General features: G+C 37.1%; 1 protein-coding gene across 3 annotated transcripts in view; it reads right to left on the reverse strand.

Moving 5' to 3' along the window:
- The window catches only part of Sox102F (transcription factor Sox102F), a 419,194-nt gene that overhangs the window by 147,906 nt on the left and 247,664 nt on the right, over positions 1–23,624 (reverse strand). The gene's annotated exons all lie outside the window — the stretch shown is intronic.

Here is a 23,624-nt window from a genome sequence, read left to right on the forward strand (position 1 = left end):
GAGCTATTTATAAAAACCTTTGTCTGCTTTTGAAAACGAAATTGAAGCCATAAAAGTTTCATTATAATCTCAAAGATAGCAGCACAGTCGTATGATTGAACACTACATTTGTAGAGTGCGTTCAAATGTCTTACAGCGTAAAGTCGTGTTCACTATGAAACGACAAAACGTGGCGTTTTTGTATGGTTGCAAGCGTGGCGTTTTTTTTAACTGAAGAAAGTCAATCGATCTCACAGCTTTCATGTAACGAAATGGCCCGACACGTCAACATCGACGTCATAAATAAATGCAGTTTAGGACATAAGATTGAAGTCTCATTTCTATTAATGCATATCTCATAGTCTCATATCTCAAGGTGGGTGGCGGCATTTACGTTGTAGATGTCTATGGGCTCCGGTAACCACTTAGCACCAGGTGGACTGTGAGCTCGTCTGCCTACAAAGGCAATAAAAAAAAGATATACGAGCAAAAGTGATTGAACTGGTATTGTAGCTGTAATTTCATAGTATGTTTAAAACGCTACACGAAAAGTTTCATCTGTATGAAGTGACCTTAACATTTCTAATTCTGTACACAATCCGACCATAAAATATTGCCCCAACAATAAAACAGAAGTGCGCTCCACATCGTTATGTGCGAAAGTGTACCGTATTGTAATGGAGATGAAGGTTTTATTGGTTCGTACTGTTTAATTTCTTCTAATCCGACAGATTATACTGTATTTTTGTACGTTTGAATGGTCGAGATAACTGCATAAACAAGGATTGTAGGTTACTTCAAAACGTGTAATGGAAACTTTTCGAGGGGAAAATTCGGTAAAATTTTCTGCTCATGAAAATATCTGAGCACCTTTATTTCCGTATTATACTTAGAATATTCTGATATTTTTTTTATTGCATAGATGGGTGGACGAGCTCACAGCCCACCTGATGTTAAGTGGTTACTGGGTCCCATAGACATCTACAACGTAAATGCGCCACCCACCTCGAGATATAAGTTCTAAGGTCTCAGTATAGTTACAACGGCTACCCCACCCTTCGAACCGAAACGCATTACTGCTTCACGGCGGAAATAGGCGGGGTGGTGGTACCTACCCGTGTGGACTCCCAAGAGGTCCTACCACCAGTTATTACGCAAATTATAATTTTGCGGGTTTCATTTTTATTACACGATGTTATTCCTTCACCGTGGAAGTCAATCATTAACATTTGTTGAGTACGTATTTCATTAAAAAAATTGGTACCCGCCTGCGGGATTCGAACACCGGTGCATCGCTTCATACGAATGCACCGGACGTCTTATCTTTTAGGCCACGACGACTTCATTGAAGTTAATATGCATTCAGTAACGCATGGATTATCGGCATTTTATTATTATGTACTCAATTGACTCGAGATATCTGTTATTCTTCTAAACATCTAGATTAACAGAGCTCATAGCCAAACTAGTGTCAAATAGTGACGGGAATGGACAGACAGTTAATGCAACCACCCATCTTGAGACATTAAGCCCAAGATTCAGTTACAATGGTATAGCAATTGCTGGAATATGTAAGCATCTCATTCAGATCCATGTCACATCTGTCAAAATTATCAAAGTCATCAAGTCAGTCAGTTGAACGGTAGGCAGCGGCTTGACTCTGCCTCTGGCATTGCTAAAGTCCATGGGTGACGGTAACCACTTACAATCAGGTGGGCCGTATGCTCGTCTGCCTAAACGGGCAATAAAATAAAATAAAAAAGAGGCAAAATTGGTGGTCGAAGTTCGGTAGAAACAATCACGAAATTATTACAACTGATACAACGATCGATGTGAATATTGAACTAATTGCCCCAAAGTTAATTTCGGTAAATCTCGTTCAATATCCCATAAACCACAACAATTATAAATGCCGGGTTTCTAAATTCCAAACTACATTAAAACTACGTAACGATACTATGAAATATTCCAAAAAAATCCTATAATTCATAGAAAAAGAACAACAGGCTATAAAATAAATAAAATGTCATGTCAAACATTACGGAAAACATTTAAAATTCATTAACGTGATTCATTTAAAGAATCCGCTAGCATCGCTCTTGTGTAATCAAAAGCACGAATCTATTTTCAAAAATTGACAACCAATGACATATAGAAAAAAAATGTGATATTAATACTCGTAAAACTAATGGCCGTCTAGTAGTCCAAATTCGACCATAATTAATTTAAATCATAAGTTTGAACATTATTAAGGTTCTATTGTCAAAGACTATACATCTATAATCACAAATTTCGTTAAGGCTACACTATAGACAAATAATATGATGAATATGAGATTATTTCATCCTATATCATTGCATTTCATTTCATCACAGTTGATTAATGTTTCAAATTAATAATCTTAATTTCATTTCACTCCATATTATAATTTTTCATAAAAATAAAAATATAAATTAATTTAATAAGACATGACCTAACCTATAAGTAAAGTTACCAGGTCATAAAATCCCTTTTAAAAAAAAAAGACTAACAATAAACAAAACGGTACATATGCATGTGTGTGTGTAATGTTTTTCTTGTTGATTTAATGTATTTTTATGTATAATTTTGAAAAAATATCAGCATTCTACTCTTCTATATAAACCATAATCATGGGAAATTTCATACTCCTGCGTCCGCGCAATTTTCGTAAAAAAAAGTTTTTGTCTGACATATTATTAAATAGATACCGATTGAAATCGTGGCGAACGTTTCTGGGAAGCACTTTATATCTGTGTGTATCAGACAACGGTACGATCGCAGTTAAGAATCGAACAAGATTACGAAAATTCAAACAATGCCAGCAGACGCATTAAAATGTCTAGCCGTCTTGTAATCTTAAATACATTGTCAAACAGAACAATCAATTACGCGGTGAGTATAATTCGAAATTAACCTCAAAGAGCACAATCGAGTGTGCCGTCTCTAAATCACAGCCAACAATGTAATTTAGAATTATTATACTTTGTTATTTTTATGAATTATTGTTTTCTAGTGATGTATTATTGTCTTTTGAGAAACCGACCGTTCTTAGACACAGAGCAGGAAATTCAGTGGTACAAAACGATCTTTTTCATTAATCCATTATTATAATAAAAAAAATTACGCTTTATTCAAATCTTTTGATCGATTTCTTTTGAGAAAAAAATTAGACAAATACCGTTTCTCTGCATTTCTGAAGTGTCCGCAACAATTACTTACAAAAAATTGATAAGCAACTTTTAAAATGTCATATCATTGATTTTAATTACGTACGTGTTAATTTTTTTTCATATAAAATTTACGGAAGCTTTTTTCGCATGTACTTATACCAAAGTAAGCATTTGGGATTTGAAAGAATCCATTTTTTTATAATTTTTTTCTTAGATGGATGGACGAGCTCACAGCCCACCTGATATTAAGTGGTTACTGGAACCCATAGACGTCTACAACGTAAATGCCGCCACCCACCTTGAGATATGAGTTCTAAGGTCTCAGTATAGTTATTTATTGCTCGGTCAGATTAATAACGGATTAAGACAGCCGGGGTCACAATGTGATTTAGACCTCAAATTCAGTTTGTGAGTAGAGAGTAAATTGGCTCCCGTAATCATTAGATATTTGGTTTGGTTTTTTCATTTACACGGTATAAAGGGCAACTATCCTGCACTGCAGGCATCTATCCTCCAAAAAAGGTGCTACGAAAAACGAATTTCTGCAAAATCTGTATTTGATAGGTTAAAAAAAATATATATTACTTAAACATAAAGGATTGAGCTAAGTACATTAATAGAAATAATTCATATAAAATTAATATTTTTAAAATTAGATGACTATTTCAAAAAGTGGGGCATCTATCTCGGCTTTACCCTACAGCAAAAAAGTACAGCGCCCTTTTTATTACAACAAACGGACAGACGAGCTCTCGTCCCAAGCCATATTAAATGGTTACCGACGTCTGAATCCATCTAAATATGAAAGTCGCTACATTGACAAATGAGGACGAATTCTAAATCGTATTGCACTGTGTAACTAGCTCATCCTTTAATCTGGAACAAATGATAGCGAATGGTACACAAGGTTCACTAACACTAAATTTCTTATTATCTATATACGTATACATAAAAAAGAAATTGCTGTTCGTTAGTCGCGCTAAAACTCGAGTACGGCTGCACCGGTTTGGCTAATTTTGGTCTTGAATTATTTGTGGAAGTCCAGAGGTCTAAAAGGTAGATAAATATGAAAATGATCTGAATTAAATGAAAATAACAATTTTGTTTTCTCTTTGATGTGTCCCCCGTGGGACGGATTCCTTTTGTTTGTTTTATGTTTATTTTTTATTTTATACAAAAGTTTAGGTCTTTTTTTTATCGATTGAGGCACTACGAAGTCTGCCGGGTCAGCTATCTATAAATAAATTTAGATGGTAATTTAGCAGCTAGCATACAAAAGTCTCGAACTTGCAAAAGACAAATAAAAAAAAAAACACGTAAGAAAAGTGATTATTCCGAGATCCAAAAAAATATTGCCATTTCCAAAAATAATTTCACCTCGAAAAAAAAGTTTAATTACAAATCATAAAACATTTAACAATGATTATTAAAACGGCAATAAAAATATCAATAAAACATTGTAAGCGACAAAATTACTGTTTAACATGAAACTAATTAAAGTGTAAACCGAAGTTGGATCATCGTGCAGTAAAATATGAAAAGCCCGGGCTCGCATCTGAATGAGCGTTACTACAGGGCCGTAATATAGAAGGCACTGTGGGTCAAACCCCCCAAATGTAAATCGAATTATTAAACAATTAGTAACTCTTCGTTTTGTGATTCTTCTTCTTTGAGTCGGTATCATCATTTTCTGAAGGTCATTTCGAGTTTGATAACGGTTCTCTTATCATCTGTTTCATAATTCCTCTCCACGCATGTCTATCTTCGCCAGTCCTAAATACGTCCAGTTTTGACCAACAGGTAGGCGACCGTTTACGTGATCTTTTCCCGTCGACATGACTTACTACCATCTACTTTTCGAGGCGGTGACCAAAGTAGTTTTGGTATGCGCTGATAACAGACTGTAAACAGCGTAGTTATTAATTTCTTTTTTTCTACCTATGCTGATAGCCTTGAGAAGATATTTCGACTTCTCCTTGACGTGAGTGTTGCTAACACTAGCCCTAGCAAGAGAAGTGCTTCGCTGAATCTACCACCGGATCGGAAACGGAAGATCCGGCGAGAAATTCAGTGGGCTGTGTCTATGGGTTAATTCACTCGTCGAGCCCTTCGATGTAAGCGACGGGTTATTAGTATTATTCAGTGATTAAATTGAGAAATAAATTTGCCTTTATCATATATTTATGAATATTAAGTTAGATAGGTATGTAGAATATGTATGCACACGTGGAGTACAAACGCGAGTTAGTATTCCGTGCCTTCCGATATTGTGATAGAAAAGCCGTCTGAACAATGCAATCGAGCCTTCAATCTTGTACCTCAAATAGCGGTATTTATGGCTCCGATGTCCGATTAACATCATTTAGATCGTAACCTCACTTCAAGATTTAAATTTACGTTTCCTTCTTGTTTATCAATGGGAAACCTGAAAAACAGCAAAGATCACGCCTAGAGCTGTATAGATATTTTTCTTTTTTTTTATTGCTTTGATGTGTGGACGAGCTCACAGCCCACCTGGTTTTAAGTGGTTACTGGAGCCCATAGACATCACCTTGAGATTTAAGTTCTAAGGTCTCAGTTTGTCCCACCCTTCAAACCGAAACGCATTACTGCTTCACGGCCGAAATAGGCGGGGTGGTGGTACCTACCCGTGCGGACTCACAAGAGGTCCTACCACCAGTAAATGAATTCCTATTTTGCTTATTTTGTCCCCCAACTTGTCATTTAAGTACGTAGCAACATAACGCGTATAATATTCGCGTCGACAAACTGAAATAAACCAAAAGAGCGAACGGAAGCGACCGTTTTATTATTAGATAGCACAATTCTATTATTTTTGTTCGCTCGACGATTCTGATCATAAATCCCCGATATTTACTATTTAAGGAACGAAATATAATTTGTGAGATAAATATGTAGAGTGTTTAGATATAATCTAAATTACCTTTCAAGGTGAGTAGAAAGCGAACTATTGTTACTGTATGTTTTGTGATTAGCTAAACAGGAATATGAAAAACTTTTTGTTTTTTTTTTGCGAACTGTAAGATTTATTCTAAATTGCTTTTCAAGATGACTAGAAAGTGAATTATTGTAACTGTATGTTTTGTAATAAGCAAAACAGGAATATGAAAACTTTTTTTTGTTTCGGATTGAATTTGTACTGAATCTCAAAACTGATCTGATCCAATTCGAATAAGGGTGTTTTAAAAAACTGTCTCTTAAGTCTGAAGCTTAAAGACATTTTTGAACAAAAAACAATCTCAGTAAAAATTTTCTTGTTCGACAGAAATACGTAAATACGTTTTCACTTTTCTAGCGTGCTTCTACATCCGTACAATATCCCGTTTGTATCTCCGCATATATATATTTCATTAAGAAGAACAGTCGGTTCATTGTTTCATAATAAACCATTAATTTTGTCAACGGCCACGGTTGGACGGGCCCAGACAATATTAGAACTTCCGCTGAGTTTCAAAGAAAAAATAAAATAAAAGAATAAATGAAATACAATTTTAGATTCGCGCGGCGTTTGTGCATCTCAACGTTTATTCATAGCGGCGTCGGCATTGTCTTGTATAACATTTGGTGGGAATTACAACTGCTATGATTTTTTGCCGGTTGCAAATTGCTGCTTTTTTTTAACATCACACACAAGTGGATTCGGAAACTGACCTTGGATAACTTCGAAGTCCTGATTGCATTCGAAAAAGATGTCTATGGGATCCAGTAACCATTTAACATCAGGTGGGCTGTGAGCTCGTCCACACATCTAAGCAAAATTAAAGCTAAGTAAATTAAAGACATGCACAGAAATCGAAGACTATGGATCCCAAAGGACGAATAATGCGAATATCGTGTTCCGAACCATATGCGAAATCTCGAACGTTTGACAGCAAAAACAAAAAGCGCTCAAGAGCCAGGGTCACCGACAAAAAAGAACTACACGTGCAGAGAGACAAAAACGATTAACAATATGCCTAATCTACTAACCGTGTCAGGCTAAAGGTTACGGAAGGTTGGACAAAAAGCGATCGACAACCAAAAACCAGGCAAAAGCGACCGGCAAAACGTTAGCCCGACAACCCGAATTAGATTCTAATCCGTACAAATTAAGATTCAAATCAATAGCGAAAGTCAAGGGATCGGGGTTTTATTGTCAAAGGGAGAAAGAAGTGACAACAGATTTTTGTGTTGTTTTTTTTTTCATCCACATTTCACATGTGGCGTCGCAATCCTGGACGATATGTGACACATGTGTCGGTTTTAAGTTTCTCCTCGGTAATGACTGCCTCTTCAAAAACTTATCTTTTGATTCCATTAGTTGTGTGTTTTAAGAATGTTCTGATTATTTTTAAGTTAAGATTTGCCTTTGATGTTCACCTTTTGTGGTTTTTTCCTGAAATATGATATTCTTTGACAGGTATTAGAATATATGTATATTCATTCACACTGTTCTGTTTATTATTTTTCACAATTTGATGTTAAGTCGAAATTGCGAATGTAAAACATTAATGTAGAAAGTTTAAAAAAAACCCAGTATACTTTTAAAAAAAAATCAGCATCTGTATTGCCTATAGCATCTCGCACGTTAAACTTTAAGAGCTTATAATCACGAAAGGATCGTAAGTTTAACTACCTCTGCCTTAACAAAATCCACACAACGTCTAAAAATTTTTACGTTAATTACTTAATCCACATGTTTTAATACCTTCGTCCCATTTTATTCGAACATAACACCATTATCACCCAATATTTTACGACATAAAAAAAAACTTATAAATTTGGTCCGTCCGTTTGTAATTTTAAACTTTAACGCCACCGTAACAGGATCAGGTCGATAAATTCAGATCCTTAAATAGAACTATAAAATGTACTTTACGAGAGATACATTAAGACAATGTTACAATCGTAACATACAGAGCTAATTGATTCGACCACAATGGTCTTTGTGCATCCAGTTGCTTCCACAAAGATATTATTGTCTATGGCGGACCAGACGTCTGGTTACACTTGATGAGGAACAAAATGCCTTTGTAATGTCGGGATCGAGGCGCCACGGGTAATTTAATACGTATTTTAATTGCTTGATAATGATTTCGGTTCTACCACGGATACTGAATTTCGATAACATCTACAATTTCCTGAATATTTGATTTACAATTGTGCTCAAAGATTTAATTGTGTCAAAATTCGTTGAATGATTAGATGACAATCTTAAAAGTACAAGAGAGATCAAGGACTTACCAGTAGCAGCACGTGATAGGGTGCTTTGGAAGCTTTAATACGGAATGTATTAAAACATCTTACCTGAAACCAAAAAAAACGCATTTTATATTTATCTTCAAAAACCATATCACTACAATTGAGATAACTACTCAACGGTCAAGCAACAAGCTTAAATATACTGTCCTAAAACTAGATTAAGCGTTACAATAGGCAGTTCATGAGCCCATGATTCCCACAGGGACATTGACACCATCAATGCACCCATTGATACAAGATACGATTGCGATTGAACCAATAATATAGGGCCGAATGATCAGATTGGACATTGAGTACAGTTTAGACTATTGTGGGCAAGAAATTGTTAATTTACTTATAATTATTATTTTAAAAACGAATCAATTTATAGATTTATCTCCAAAAATGAACGATCTTCGTGACCTTCTAATAGTATGACCACTTCACAATCTATGCAATCTAAGCCTCGTTGAAAAGAAGATATATGATTATCGTGACACTTAAGGGACCTTTAGTTTTAGGGACCCTATAGTTCATATTTTTTATAGTAACATTTTAGCGGTAATTTACTAAATACACTGCCAGTATATTTTGCACTCTAATCTAATTTAGTAAAACCTATATTTGCATTAAAGTTGGACATATTATTCTTCTTCTCAGTCGCATGCACTCTTGGCAGAGTGGTCGGGTCACTTCGGGTGGTGGTGTGCTTCACCAGATGTCACCATTCCTCGCATACCGCGGCCCTTCTTGTGCACTCGTTAACGGGACCGTTTAGAGCTGCCTTTATTTGGTCGGTCCATCGTAACGGTGATCTGCCGCGCGGTCTTGTACCCTCTATCATGCCCTGCACTACAAGGCGCTCCACTGAGTCGTCACCTGTCACATGTCCGATGAAAGTGAGAATGCGACCCTGAACGATGGAGGATAGTCGCTGCTTGATGCCGAGTTCCTGTAGAATTGACACGATATTTGCAGCATTCTTCTCCAGCACCACATTTCGAGAGCATCTATCCTCTTTTCCTCACTTTCTCTCAATATTATAAGACCTAAAAATAACGCCAATATTCAAACATAATTGCAAACAAGAGCATGTGCGTTCAACACGAAAAAAATTGGCAGGAATTTTGGTATTAATAGGAAATTCGATATATCTGGCCCCATATCCACTACTGCCCATGTGTTCCTTACGAGCACAATACATCAGCTTATCGTTCAGAGTATTTTTAGAAATCATGTTACGATTAAAATAGTTCATTCATTAATGAATCGTGTTTTGTTTGGTCTTTGATTCAATCACTTTTCTAATTAATTGGTTTCATTGAGTTTGTCTTGTTGACTACATGAAATGGGAAGTTCCATTCTTTCCATAACATAATTATAAATAGCTGGAACACTTACAATATACACTTTTTTTTAATAAAATTAAATTGATACAGCATCGTAAAGATACATTGTGTCAACCCAAATACTTAATAGTGAAACTGCCTTCTATCAAAGACAGGTACTTCACCGCCTTCCATCCATACAAATTCCATTTTTATCTTCACTTTCCCAGAACATTGACGCATCTAAACCACTTCTTACCGAATAACTCTTCGTCGAATCAAAGACGTAACATATTACAGACAAGAACGGAAATCCCGAAAGCGAAAACCGTCTGATTATTATTATAACGTTGTTTTTTTTTAATCGTAAAATAAGGCTATCGTTCGCTTTATTGTTCATAATAAAGATTTTTTTATGGGTTCAAGCATCGAAGCCGGCGCGATACAGGAAGCAAGCAGGATTAGAAGAAGACAATGTGTGTCTGTATGAGAGATATGTCGTAAATAATGTTGTGGATTTTGATTGATGTCCGTGAATGTAATATTATAACAACGACGAAAATAGTTCGGATAAGGTGATAGTTTACATTATAATTCGATCAAACGTAAATAGAGTTTTGTTTTGTTGGCAGGGATGTGTTGCCGTTCCACCTTTTTTTAATACGATTTTATTAGCTTCAGACGTATGTATGTTAGTATGTAACGGAATCCTTGAACATGATTTTGACCCCTTTCAAAACGTCGGATTAACTCGAAATTTGGTATACTTATTAAGGACCGCTGACAAACCAATAACAAAAAAAAAAAAAAATTAATTGAAAAAATTAAAATTAAACTAAAAAATTAAAAATAAATAATAGTTTAAAAAAACTAATAAAATACGCTTTTATAAAAAATTCTACTAAAAAATAGAGAATAAATTTTAATAAATTTGAATTAAAAATAGTGTAAGAAAAAATGATTTTATTGTAAACGTTGTTTTATAATCAGTCGCTACATATACTCAATAATATTTAATATTACAGAAAACATAGTTTATGGAATCTGCTTTACATCCATATAAAATATGATAATAAGATATCTAACGGATCGATATATAAAGACCATTGGTTTTGATATTATTATTTCATGTTTTTATATTACACGTTGCACTGATTAATTTCAATTTATGAGACATATTTAGACATCTTTAGTCGAGACGTTATAAAACTTTATTTTTTGCCAAAAGTTCCTAGTTTACGATTTCGTCTTCAGAAAAATTAGTTCAATAACGAGCTATTTACATAAATTTCCGGCCAGCAATCCGAAGCGTCGCTTCAATCAATCCCGGACACAATAAGAAAGCAATATGTCTATCGTAGCGTCGGCCATTTTTCCATTTATATAAACAGAGAGACGGGAACGTGTTTACTTTCAGTCGCATCCCGGTCTCGTGGAGAAATAGCATTAATCTCTGTTTGACTAGACATTTTTATATGCGGCCCGTTTTTGTGTATTCAACGGCTCGCGTTGCGCGGGTGGAAATTGTTAACGATATTCAGATTAGTTGAGCTCTTCGGGACGGATCGCGGTGCCTTATGCATTTTTTTTCCTACCTACGCTGTTAGTCTTGAGAGGCTATTTCAGCTTCTCCTTGACGTGTACGTGAGCTCACGGGGCTCAAGCCGGGAGTGTTGCTAACACTGGCCCTAGTAAGGGCAGTGCTTCGCTGAATCTACCACCGGATCGGATACGCGACCCATTGAGAAGATGCGGCGAGAAACTCAGTGGGCTCTGTCTATGGGTTAATTTACACGAGGAACCCTCCGTCGCAAGCGACGGATTCGGCGAGGACGGTGACCAGCTTATGCAATGAATGTTCAACGCCTTGTAAGAGTATCCACCTGTCCTTATTATCTCTCAACTGAAATAGTTCGTTCAGTTGTCATTTTCTAACATGATTCTATTTCTCAACTATCGGAAGTCGCTCGTACATTATGTGCTAATACCAAAAATAAAGTTACATAACTAAATAAGTCGTTTATTGGACCAGGACGCTTCAAATCAATATCGACAAGGAATTTTCAAATATAAATACATAAGTAAGGAAACACGTATATCATTATCGGTTCCATTTTTAAGGGATTTTATGACCTGGTTACTAAGACCTTTAAGTCATGTCTTACTTTAATTTATATATTCTTATTTTTATGAAAAATGAGTGAAATGAAATGAGATGAAATGAAGATGATTAATTTGAGACATTAATCAACTGGGATGAAATTAAATGAAATGAGATTAGATGATATGGGATGGAATGTAATCTCAGTAAAATGGTGGTCATTTACTGAGATTTTTTCAGTGAACTTTTTGGAGGATCCCGAGAAGTTGCGTCCAACGGCTTTGTTTCGTTTTTCCACATTTGTGCACTTTCGCACATATTAAACAGTTAATAACCACCATTACACATTGAAACCTGAAGAAACACTAAATAGACAAAATAAAACAAATCTCACAACTACACTCCTCGCGTACGAGCCAAAAAGTCCTGACAAATCTTGCCGGTTCCATAAAATACTTTTTTCTTGCTACCCGCGTATGAATTTTTTTAGGCCCTCAATAAACGTATAGTAACCGGCAAACTTCGTGAGCAAATGACCTTGACTGCGCAGAACCGAATTTTAGATCACTTTGGTGGTGAGGGTGAGGCGCGACGGCAGGGGAAATCGTATCGAGCGCGTTATTGGTAGATCAGTCGAACCTTGCGTCCCGCACCGCGCCCTCGTTCCGCTTGCTCCCAAAAGTACGCTTGCGTACAGTGAAAAGTCTATCGTTATTAATCGTTAAGTTATTTGTTATAATTACTTGTTGACTTTGTTGCCATTGCTATATGTTGAGTGTTTGTCGATTTTTTATAAAAAATACACTATGGCGTAGTATTCAAAAGAAAGGGTAGAAAATTTGTGTACGACGTATATTGCTTCATTATAAAACAGGAGAAGAATGATATGGAAAAAGTAAAACAGACTTCGGAAGCAAGAAAAACATCAGTGAGTACTGCTAGGTGCATTATTAACGAAGCTAAAGACTCTGGCTTGCTCGCCGTGTTTCGGACTCCGGGTAAGAAAAGATCAGGGAAGAAGAAAGTTACCGGAATGGATAGTTTCGTTCAATCTGTAATAAAAAGATGTAATCATAATAACTACATAACAAGCAGCGAAACTCCGTATCGTAGAAAGGCTTCGAAAAATTTAAAGAAAATATAAATTTTTATGGCTCGGAATGATGGAAAAAAAAAACAGAAAGTAATCGGAAGCTGGTAATTGAAAAAAGTAACATTCGATTACTACGAATCGAATATCTTCAAAAAATAATTAATTATAGACAAAAAAGAAGACCGAACCGACCGAGTTGTAAACTACACCGATGAGCCCTATGTCGACTCATCACGATGATAGCGACTCGGGTGGTGAAAACATTGATGATGATACTGGTCAAGATTATGATAACGAAAAAAAAATTACAAATACCAGCTTCGCTTCAACTGAACCAAGACCTGGCAACAGCTCTAGTTTTGACTTAATAAGGAATATCTATTTTACCCCAAGATTAAATTATTACAATTATTAACCTATATTAAATACATAATAATATGTTGATTTTAATAATTTAATAGCATTATGACGTAGAGTAAATATTGTTTTTGCACGTGAGTGTACCATGCGCGAACTTACCCCCACTACGTCGACAAATGCTCAAGAAGTTTGCCGGCTATTATAAATGTATTCTGAAATCTCAATCATCCAACGCAATGATGCGATGTAAACAATAACTATAATATTCACGGCGCGATGAACAATCTTTTCTCACACGTAACCGGAGCACGTGTGTGCGCGCATTGTGGGATATCATAATGGGCATTTCCTTCAGACTATGGGGCGCCGAATCCCATGACAATTGCGCAGGAAACTCTTTATTTCCAAGATCCGTGCGATACGTCCGACGGCACGTATGATATACATGAATCGATTGCGTTTGATGTATGCGGACGATATGCTGGATGCAGGAGAATTGATTGTCAAATCATAAGGTGAGTACTATACCAAGATCGGTAAGAATTCGCCTCAAAACAGCGGGGAGGTACAGAATTTGCAGAGCACGTAATCCTTAGACGTATACGCTGTAACCTTATTTGATGAAGAATTTATTTTTTGTAGTGTTACCTTAAGTAATTCATCTGTCTGTGTGTGTGTTAGTGAGTTCCTTCTAAACGGCTGGAACGATTTTGATGAATATTTTTGTGTGTGCTCTAATGAATTCGAGATAGGTTTAGATTCGCATAATGTAATATTTTTTTATTTCTTCAAAATATTCCAGATTTTTGCAACTTAATCAGAAAATATTGTAATTTTTTTATATAAGACATACAGGACAACTTCTATCGGGTCCGCTAGTATTAAACATCTAAAGAAATTGTTTCATCACTGCCTTCAGTATCATCTGTAATTAGTTTAAGATTAGCGTATGCGTTACTAAGGTGTTGTGCTGATTTTAACGTATTGGTATCCGACGAATAAATCGATTTGTAGGGTATTTGAAGTTTTTGGAACAGGAAAACACTACTAACGCGTCAAGAATAACTGTTAGAGTTAGAGACGTTTTTTCTGAATAGAATAACCGTGACAAATATTCTGTAACGCAAAATTATGATGCTGTAGTCTCTTCCGTGTATTGCAAAGGTGATTGTCAAAACAAAACACGGTAGTGACGTCACTTCTGCATCAGGCGTTCAGTGTCTGGAGCCATATTAATGATACATTCGAAAAAAGACGAAAACGTAGGAAACGATCGCGATAAAGGTCTTCCTTTAAAAAAACGATTCATTTCTATTCGTTCTAAGTACTGTGGTTTTTTTTTTGAATCCGTGGTAAGGGTAACGTGTTTTGACATTCAACAGGTATGCTTTGAAGATATTTAATTCGATGTACGATTTGATTAAAATCCAAAACATTTAATTTCCACCACATTTTGCAAGATTATCAAAATTCTCTTCGATTTCTACCTCCTTTTTTGAAGTCGGTTAATAATACAACGAATACCAGGTCAGTGAGTTCCTGCTCTATTTCTTCGCGTATATATTAATTCTATTATACGCGAACAATAGAACTTCCTTAGCATTCTGCTCGCGCGATCGTCCCGCGCGTAATTATCCTGTAATTGCACAATAAAACACGTGCTTCACAAACTGAAGGGTTCGAAACGAAAGAGGACAATGCGTTGCAACACCTACTTTTTCTTTTGTAGTTCGCGATTGGTCTAATTCAGAAGCGGTCGCGAGTGTGACGTTGCAAGTCTTCAGTGGTCAAACCTTAACATAGATTGCTGATAGTATATCTGTAGATAACCAGACGTACTCACTACCAATGTGATATTTGAATAACTTGAATGCAACCGCCTATCTTGAGACATCGAGGGGTGCAAAGCGATTTAGTTTAAGCCATATTTCGGTTAATACGCGACATTTATCTTTGTAATTAAAGGTCCGTTTTATTTGGTATTCGTATCAACAAATCGATATTTTTAATTGAACTTCAATTATGCTTGCCCCATTCAAATAGCCGAAGAAGTTTTTTGTTATGATATTTTTTCCAAATGTGCAACTTTAAATGGCTCTCCTGTAAAGTTGCAAAAATGTCGCTTAAACATAATAACATTTCACTCCTCGATATGTTATAGATTTTCGTTACAATTGCAACTAAATGTAGGTAAGTAAAGTTAAAGTTTACGAGTATACTATATCGTCTACTACGCAGACGATGATTTGTCATTTCTTTTAATATTATCCATTGAAATTACAGGACTATCCAAAACAGTTCTGTAATGCCATCAAGAAGACCACGTTAACCCATAGACACAGCACACTGAGTTTCTCGCCGGATCTTCTCAGTGGGTCGCTTTTCCGATCTGGTGGTAGATTCTGCGAAGCACTGCTCTTGCTAGGGTCAGTGTTAGCAACACTCCGGTTTGAGCCCCGTGAGCTCACCTACATGTTAGGGCGAAGCCGAAATAGCCTCTCAAGGCTATCAGCATAGGTAGGATGAAAAAAAAGAACACGTTGGTAAGCCAAAACTCAAAACCCTAGAACGTAAGCCTCTATTACCTTGCGCCATACTCAAAAATCCTACATCCCTTTCTAAGACAAGACAATGAAAGAAACGGAAGACTGGTGTCTGAAGTCCACAATGCGCTAGGGTTACGACAGGGGCAGTCAATTGTAAACGGTACAATGAAATTTATTTAGCATAAAAATCGAATGGAATTGCATTAAAGGGGACGAAGATTCGCTCCGTGATTTGATAAACCTGTAGGCATTGTAGCGACAGGACGTTCAGAAAATTCGATTTGCAAGTATTCGAAGTATTCAAAGTACAATGAGTTCAAAGGTGTCTTTAATAGGTTCTATTTTCGAGAGGCAGTTTCGATCTTCTTTATATTTAATAATTCTGTTGTCTTATTATCGTCGATTTGCTGACGATTAACTCTCTTATTCATGATTAGTTATCGGATAATCATTAGAAAACTGTGAAAGTTGTTAATATTATGAATGATCCGTTATTTAATGAATACGATCATGAAATGTCATTAGCATCAACGTCCTATAGCAATCCACTGCTAGACTTAGGCAGGTCCATTGCACGATCCTCGGCTTCCCTCATCAAGCTCCTGCCAGCCACCCTTCACTTCGCAGTCTCCACTCAAGAACACGTTTACTCCAACGGTTATCTGTTCTCCGGCTAATATGACCAGCCCATTGCCACTTCAACTTCGCTGTGCTATGTCGTTAGCTTTGGTTCTCTGTCGGATAACCTCGTTCCGGATTCGATCCTCCAGAGAAACTCCAAGCATAGCCCTCTCCACAGCTGAGTGACTTTAAGCTTGTGGACCAGCCGAACCCTGAGTGTCCACGTTGCGACTCCGTATATCATGACAAGAAGGACGCGTTGATTTTAGAATTTCGTCTTTAGACTCTGCGGAATAGACGGCGAAACTACAAAACCATAAATGTATCAATTTGTCTTTGAAAGTGTTATTAAAACATCAATATCTTACCCGTCTGGGCTTAGCTGGAATAGCCCCTTAGGCTAACATAGTATAGGTAGGAAGAAAAAAAGTGAACATGGAAATATGTATGTACTTATATGCGTCAGTTTGGAAACCTAGAATGATTGCTTCATGTCGGTAGGTACACATGAAACAGTGGCACCGTATTTTCAAAATACAAAAAAAAAGCTATACAATCGTAATACGCCATCTTTGATATTTCAAACCTTAAACAAACACGACAGAAAGAGCATTCAAAAATCGAACAAAAGCCTCGGTAAAATTCATTCAAACTTCGTACATTTAAATCTCTTGTCTATAACAAACGCCCACTTAATACCCCCTTATTTAAAACAAAGAATTTACATTCCTAAACACGTACGGACCGAGAACATTGAATATGAACAAAGACAAACAAACAAACTCACAATTTACACATGAGTTCTAAATCTATAAAGATGGCGGAGTCAATAGAACGGCGCGTCAACGTGGTCAATACAATAGTGCGTCAACGATATTCGTCAAATTCTGTCAATAAACATTCGTGTTTTCTATTACACAAATGTTCACAGCAGAGCGTATAGAAAGACGAAAATACGTGTCGGGAATTAATAAAAATGGAGGGAACGAATATATCGGGGCGGTAATACTGCTGAATTATGTGAGTTACGATTGTTGCATAGAACGTGATCGACTTATTTAATTTGGCCGGGTTCGAAAATGAAAAAAAAAGAAACTTTGATCTTGTAACGACGTGTTACTACTATGTTTTTGTTTGTTATATACTTTTTTAATTTTTTTTATTGCATAGGTGATTGTACAAGCTGACAGCCCACCAGGTGTTAAGTGGTTATCGGAGCCCATAGACATCTACAGCGTAAATGCGCCACCCACCTTGAGATATGAGTTCTAAGGTCTCATAAACGGCTGCCCCACCCTTCAAACCGAAACGCACACAGCTTCACGGCAGAAATAGGCAGAGTGGTGATATCTATATGTGCGGACTCACAAGAGATCCTACCATCAGTAAGCTTACTTATCACAAGAGCATACATATTTTTTTTTTTTTAAATCACTTTTAAATGGTACAAGTGCTAATAGTTTAGTTTACTAGTTTTTAGTCTATTGTAGCTGTATCTATGACGTCAGAGGGTTTTATTATCACAGTCAATGCTGATTGGTCGATTTGTGAAAATGCACGTGTCCCGATCGCTTCTAATCTCAACTACAGTCAAGACAGCAGTCATATACACAAATAAGAATTATGTTTTGATGCCTATCGAGTGAGCGCTTAACACCCGAGCCGTGAGAAAAATGTGGCGCGGATTCTAAAGAAGAAAAAAAACGAGGGTATTTTAATTTGCAAAAATCAGTTCGGTTTGGTCGTCGATATTCGGATAGATCCGTCGGAGCTCGGCCGAATCACACAGGGCCGGATTAAGTATTTTTAATTTAGGTTTTTTTTTATTTTTTTCATAGATGGACGAGCGCACAGCCCACCTGGTGTTAAGTGGTTACTGGAGCCCATAGACATCTACAACGTAAATGCGCCACCCACCTTGAGATATAAGTTCTAAGGTCTCAAGTATAACTACAACGGCTGCCTTACCCTCCAAGGCGAAACGCATTACTGCTTCACGGTAGAAATAGACCGGGTGGTGGTGCCTACCCGCGCGGACTCACAAGAGGTCCTACCACCAGTAAAAATTATTTAAATTATAATTATTGCCTTTATTATAAAAGTATTATTTATATAAAGCCTTATTTATTATAAAAGTAAAATTTATTGCCTTTGCAGTAAGATGAACATACGGCCCACCTGATGGTGAGCGGTTACCGTCGCTCATAGACGTCAGCAATGCCAGGTCCAGAGTCTAGCCGCTGCCTGCCATTAGGTACTCTCCGCAAGCCTCGTTTGAAGAAGGACATGTTATAGCGTCGGAAAACACCCTGAAGGGGAGCTCATTCCAAAGCCAGATGGTACGAAAAGACAGCCCACTGAGTTTCTAGCGGGATCTTCTAAGTGGGTCGCGTTTCCGATCCGGTGGTAGATTCTGCGAAGCAAAGCTCTTGCTATGGCCAGTGTTAGCAATACCCCGGTTTGAGCCCCGTGAGCTCACCTACATGTTAGGCGAAGCTGAAATAGCCTCTCAAGGCTATCAGGAAAAAAACCGAAAAGATCTTTGGAAACGCACTGTTGAAGAACGCAGCGGTTCCAGATTATATAAATGAACTCTGCTTCGGTGGCGGGAGGTGTGATGCTAAAAAAGAAGAATTTAAATCAACATTAAATCTTGACAAACTATTAAAAGTAGTAGTAGTAGTTCGTTTCCAAATGATTCTTGTCCACCTGATGGTTGTCTGGAAGAGATCGCTCTTAGCGATAAGACCGCCAATTGTACTTTTTTGTGTTTAATGTATCGCACTGTTTATTTGTTTTTTGATGTACAATAAATAATACTCTCTCTCTCTCTCTCTCTAAAAACCTCCAAGCCGTGTTCAAAAATTTCAACACAAATCCTTCACAAAATCAAAGTAACAGACACATGCGATAGCTTACGAAACGTAAATACATGCATTAAAGAGCCGAACCGCTGTGGTAATTAAAATTAAAACTAAATATTAAAAAAAAAAAAACATCTCAAACAAAACCACATCCTATGATTTTTATTTATTAATCGACTATTAAAATTTACCGCAACTTCGTTTGGTGCATTACGGTTCTGAGCTCGGAGCGCGCGTCTGTTCAAATACACACACACATATCTATATGTATATACTCATACAATAATATATATATTTTTTATAACACATCCGGCAATGTCTAACGTTTTACATTCGATTGGATTTACGACTGTTTTCATTGCGGCCACTGTTTTATATAAATAAAAATACTCGGGTTTCCTGTTAGTTAACCTAACAAATAATATTTGTTGAATACAATTGGGATATTATGATTTTCGTGTTCTCGGTAATATTTTTTTGGTGATACTTTAAAGTCTCTCTGTTTCGATGGTACGTCTTTTGGAACGAAGTTCCTTATGGGACGATGCGGAGGGGTACTCAAACCGGGAAAAACGTCCGTAACGTAAGATTTTTATTAGTAATGCATACAGTGTACGACTTAACTTTGTAATAACGTACAAAAAACAACATATTTTTTTAACATTCATTGACCACGATCTTAAAGCGTTCGTTTGCGCAATACACTAACTCTTATGAAAACAACCGTGAATGAAGTGTACCACAATAAGTTCGCACGTTACCAAGTGACCGATGGTTGTTGCGACACCTCCAGTTTTATTTTCTGTATGCCTCGAATAGAACTTAAAATTGATATTTTATAATAAGGAACTTCGTTCCAATCCGGTCTCCCACGACATCACACATCTTTTTTTCTTTTCGACCTAGTCGCTGGTAGCCTAAGAGGCTATTCCAACTAAAGCACGCGTTTGAATGTAGACTCCATGTTGTTAATGCAACCCAGACACGGAATCTAGTGAACCTACCGCTTTAAATCCCAATTGCGAATACCATCGCTTGTCTCAATGAGGCTCTGTGACTCTCTAGAGTCTAACATACAATCCATATTAATAATACTCGTTTTTTTTCCCTACAAACGCTGATGGTCTAGAGAGACTATATCAACGTCGCTGGGCTAGTAGGTGTGAGCTCACGGGGCTTAAGCCTGGCGAATATGCTAACACTGGCCCTAGCAAGAGCAGTGCTTCGCAGAATCTACCACCGGGTCGGAAATGCGGCCCACTGAGAAGATCTGGCGAGAAACTCAGTGGAATGTGTCTGTGGGTTAAAGATACTCGTATGGATGAGATATGTTTGTTTATCCTTCTTTCACGTCGAAACCAAGCAACGGATTGACTTGCTTTTCTTAAAGATACAGTTTTAGATCAGGATAGTGACGTAAACTTAAATTATATTCCGGAAAACCATCTAATTCCCACGGGAAAATGTTTTATTAAGTTTACAAAACGAAGTTTTAGGGTTATTATAGAAATATCATATCGACGAGTCGTACACATGACGTATTATTAAGTTCAGAATTAATGTTATGTGACTTCCTCCTGCTTGCATCGTGTTCTTCAGTGTTGAAGGTCGTGACCTTTACCGACCATTTCAGTTCGATATATTTTCCCTTTTTTTTGCTTAGATGGCTGAGCGAGCTCACAGTTCACCAGGTTTTGAGTGGTTACTGGAGCACATAGACATCTACAACGTAAATGCCGCCACCCAGCTTGAGACATGAGTTCTAAGGTCTCAGTTTTAACAGTACAACGGCTGCCCTATCCTTCAAACCGAAACGCATTACTGCTTCACGGTCGAAATAGGTAGGGCGGTGGTGCCTACCCGTGCGGACCCACAAGACGTCCTACCATCATTAATTGTACTATTATATTGTACTATTTGATGTCTTAAGTAATTATCGGACGGTTAGCGTGGTATGGACATGTGATGCGTAGAGAGAAGATGCGTGTGACTAGGAGATGTATGGAAATGGTAGTGCAAGCTAGAGGGGGAAGAGGTCGACCGAAGAAGATATGGATGGAGTGTGTGAATGACGATATGAGAGAGAGAGAGAGGAGTGAGGGTTGAGATGACGGCTGATAGAAGAGAATGGAAGAGAAAAATTACCTGTGCCGACCCCACCTAGTTGGATAAGGTGGAGAAAAAGAAGAAGAAGTAATTATCGACAGATGAAAAGCTATTTGGTGTAAACAACACTTTTCCAGCTTTACAGGAGAAGCATTTAAAGTTAAAATTTAAAAAAAATATCACAACAAAAAACTTCTTTAGCTATTTGAATGAAATAAAATTAATTGAAGTTTAATTAAAATCATCGAAGTGTTGATGCTGATACCAAATAAAATGCACCTTTGACTACAAAGATAAAATGTCGCGTATTAAACGTAATGTCACTTAAACCAAATAGCATTTCACGCCTCGTTATTATTTCTATATACAAAAAAGCAAAATTTAAACGCATACAAAGTCAACGCTAAACTTTTAAAGTCGATGTTTACCTTAAAGACACTAAATGAAATATTCATATTTAATGTAATTTAAAAAATATTGTAATTAATAAATAACCAAACGTTATTATGTCATATTGATCGAGCTTAGATAAAGAAAATGGAGAATTAAGTTGCTTATAAAAAGTCTAGAGTCGTGTGAGCACTACATGGGGTCGCGGCTAAGGTAATATAGTTGTACACGTCGTAAATGTTAGTGATTGAGAAGTTTCTACATTATTTATTTTAATGTAAATTGTATTGGTGGTAGGACCTCTTGTGAGTCCGCGCCAGTCCACTACCCCGCCTTTTTCTGCCGTGAAGCAGTAATGCGTTTCGGTTTGAAGGGTGGGACAGCCGTTGTAACTAAACTGAGACCTTAGAACTTATATCTCAACGTGGGTGGCGCATGTACGTCGTAGATGTCTATGGGCTCCAGTAACCACTTAACACCAGGTGGGCTGTAAGCTCGTCCACCCATCTATTTACAAAATTTATCAGATTAGGAAACATTAGATCATTACACGCAACACCATATGAAGCAAGTCATACCGGCAGGCCAATGCGAATTATTAACTTCGAAACCCAATCAATTAATATACGAACCTCGGAATATAACTTAAATAATAGCGTTAAATGTTTTTTTTTAAACTGTCCTGTTTATCGGAGTATATATGTTTTGGAATAAATAAATAGCTATAGGCCAAATCACGCATGATTATCTAACCTCTATTTACGATAGGACCCCCTGTGCCATGGGAACAGTACGTACGTACGCGACCTACGTAACGCGTTGAACGCCACATGAATAATCTGGTATTTTCATTCAGGCCACGGTGCTCACCGGTGAGCCTTATCTTACTGTACCCTTCAAGCCATAAGGATCACCCGTGAGCCGAAAGTCGCTAATTTTTATCTTCCGTGCAAATTAACGCATTTTACAAATATTACAATAAAAATCTTGAGTAATAAAAATTTCTGGTTCCCTGATTTTGGCTTGGCCCGAATGATAGTACGGAAGGCCCACGGGTGGGTTGCAAATGGTACAACGGGTTAAATACGTTTAAATGTATTTACAGATATTAAACATCCACAAATCCAAGGTATCGTTACACGAATGTTTGCCCGATGTGGGAAGCGAAATCTCGATCTTCTACCCGAGTAGGTTAGCTGCTATGCCACCGACTCAGTAAGAAATAATTTAGGTATTCGGAACATACTATGCCTTATGAACTTTAATTTACTGTCTGCTTTCCTTGTCAGATAAGTTTTATGCCTAAACATTTGTCTAAATCCGAAATATAGATCGCTGTTTGAATTTTTTTATTGCTTAGATGGGTGGACGAGCTCACAGCCCACCTGGCGTTCAGTTGTTACTGGAGCCCATAGACATCTAAAACGTAAATGCGCCACCCACCTTGAGATATAAGTTCTAAGGTCTCGAGTTTAGTTACAATGGCTGCCCCAGCCTTCAAACCGAAACGCATTACTGCTTCACGGCAGAAATAGGCAGGGTGGTGGTACCTACCCGTGCGGACACACGTAATTACGCTAATTATAATTTTGCGGGTTCGATTTTTATTACACGATGTTATTCCTTCACCGTGGAAATCAATCGTGAACATTTTTTGAGTACGTATTTCATTAGAGATATTGATACCCGCCTGGCATTCGAACACCGGTGCATCATTTAACACGAATGCACCGGACAACTTATCCTTTAGGCAACGAAGACTCATAAATTAAATTTAAATTCACATATTTTCCTAAATCGCCGA

The sequence above is a fragment of the Bombyx mandarina genome, chromosome A1 (assembly GCF_030267445.1).
Source record: "Bombyx mandarina strain Sakado chromosome A1, ASM3026744v2".
Classification (NCBI taxonomy): Eukaryota; Metazoa; Arthropoda; class Insecta; order Lepidoptera; family Bombycidae; genus Bombyx; species Bombyx mandarina.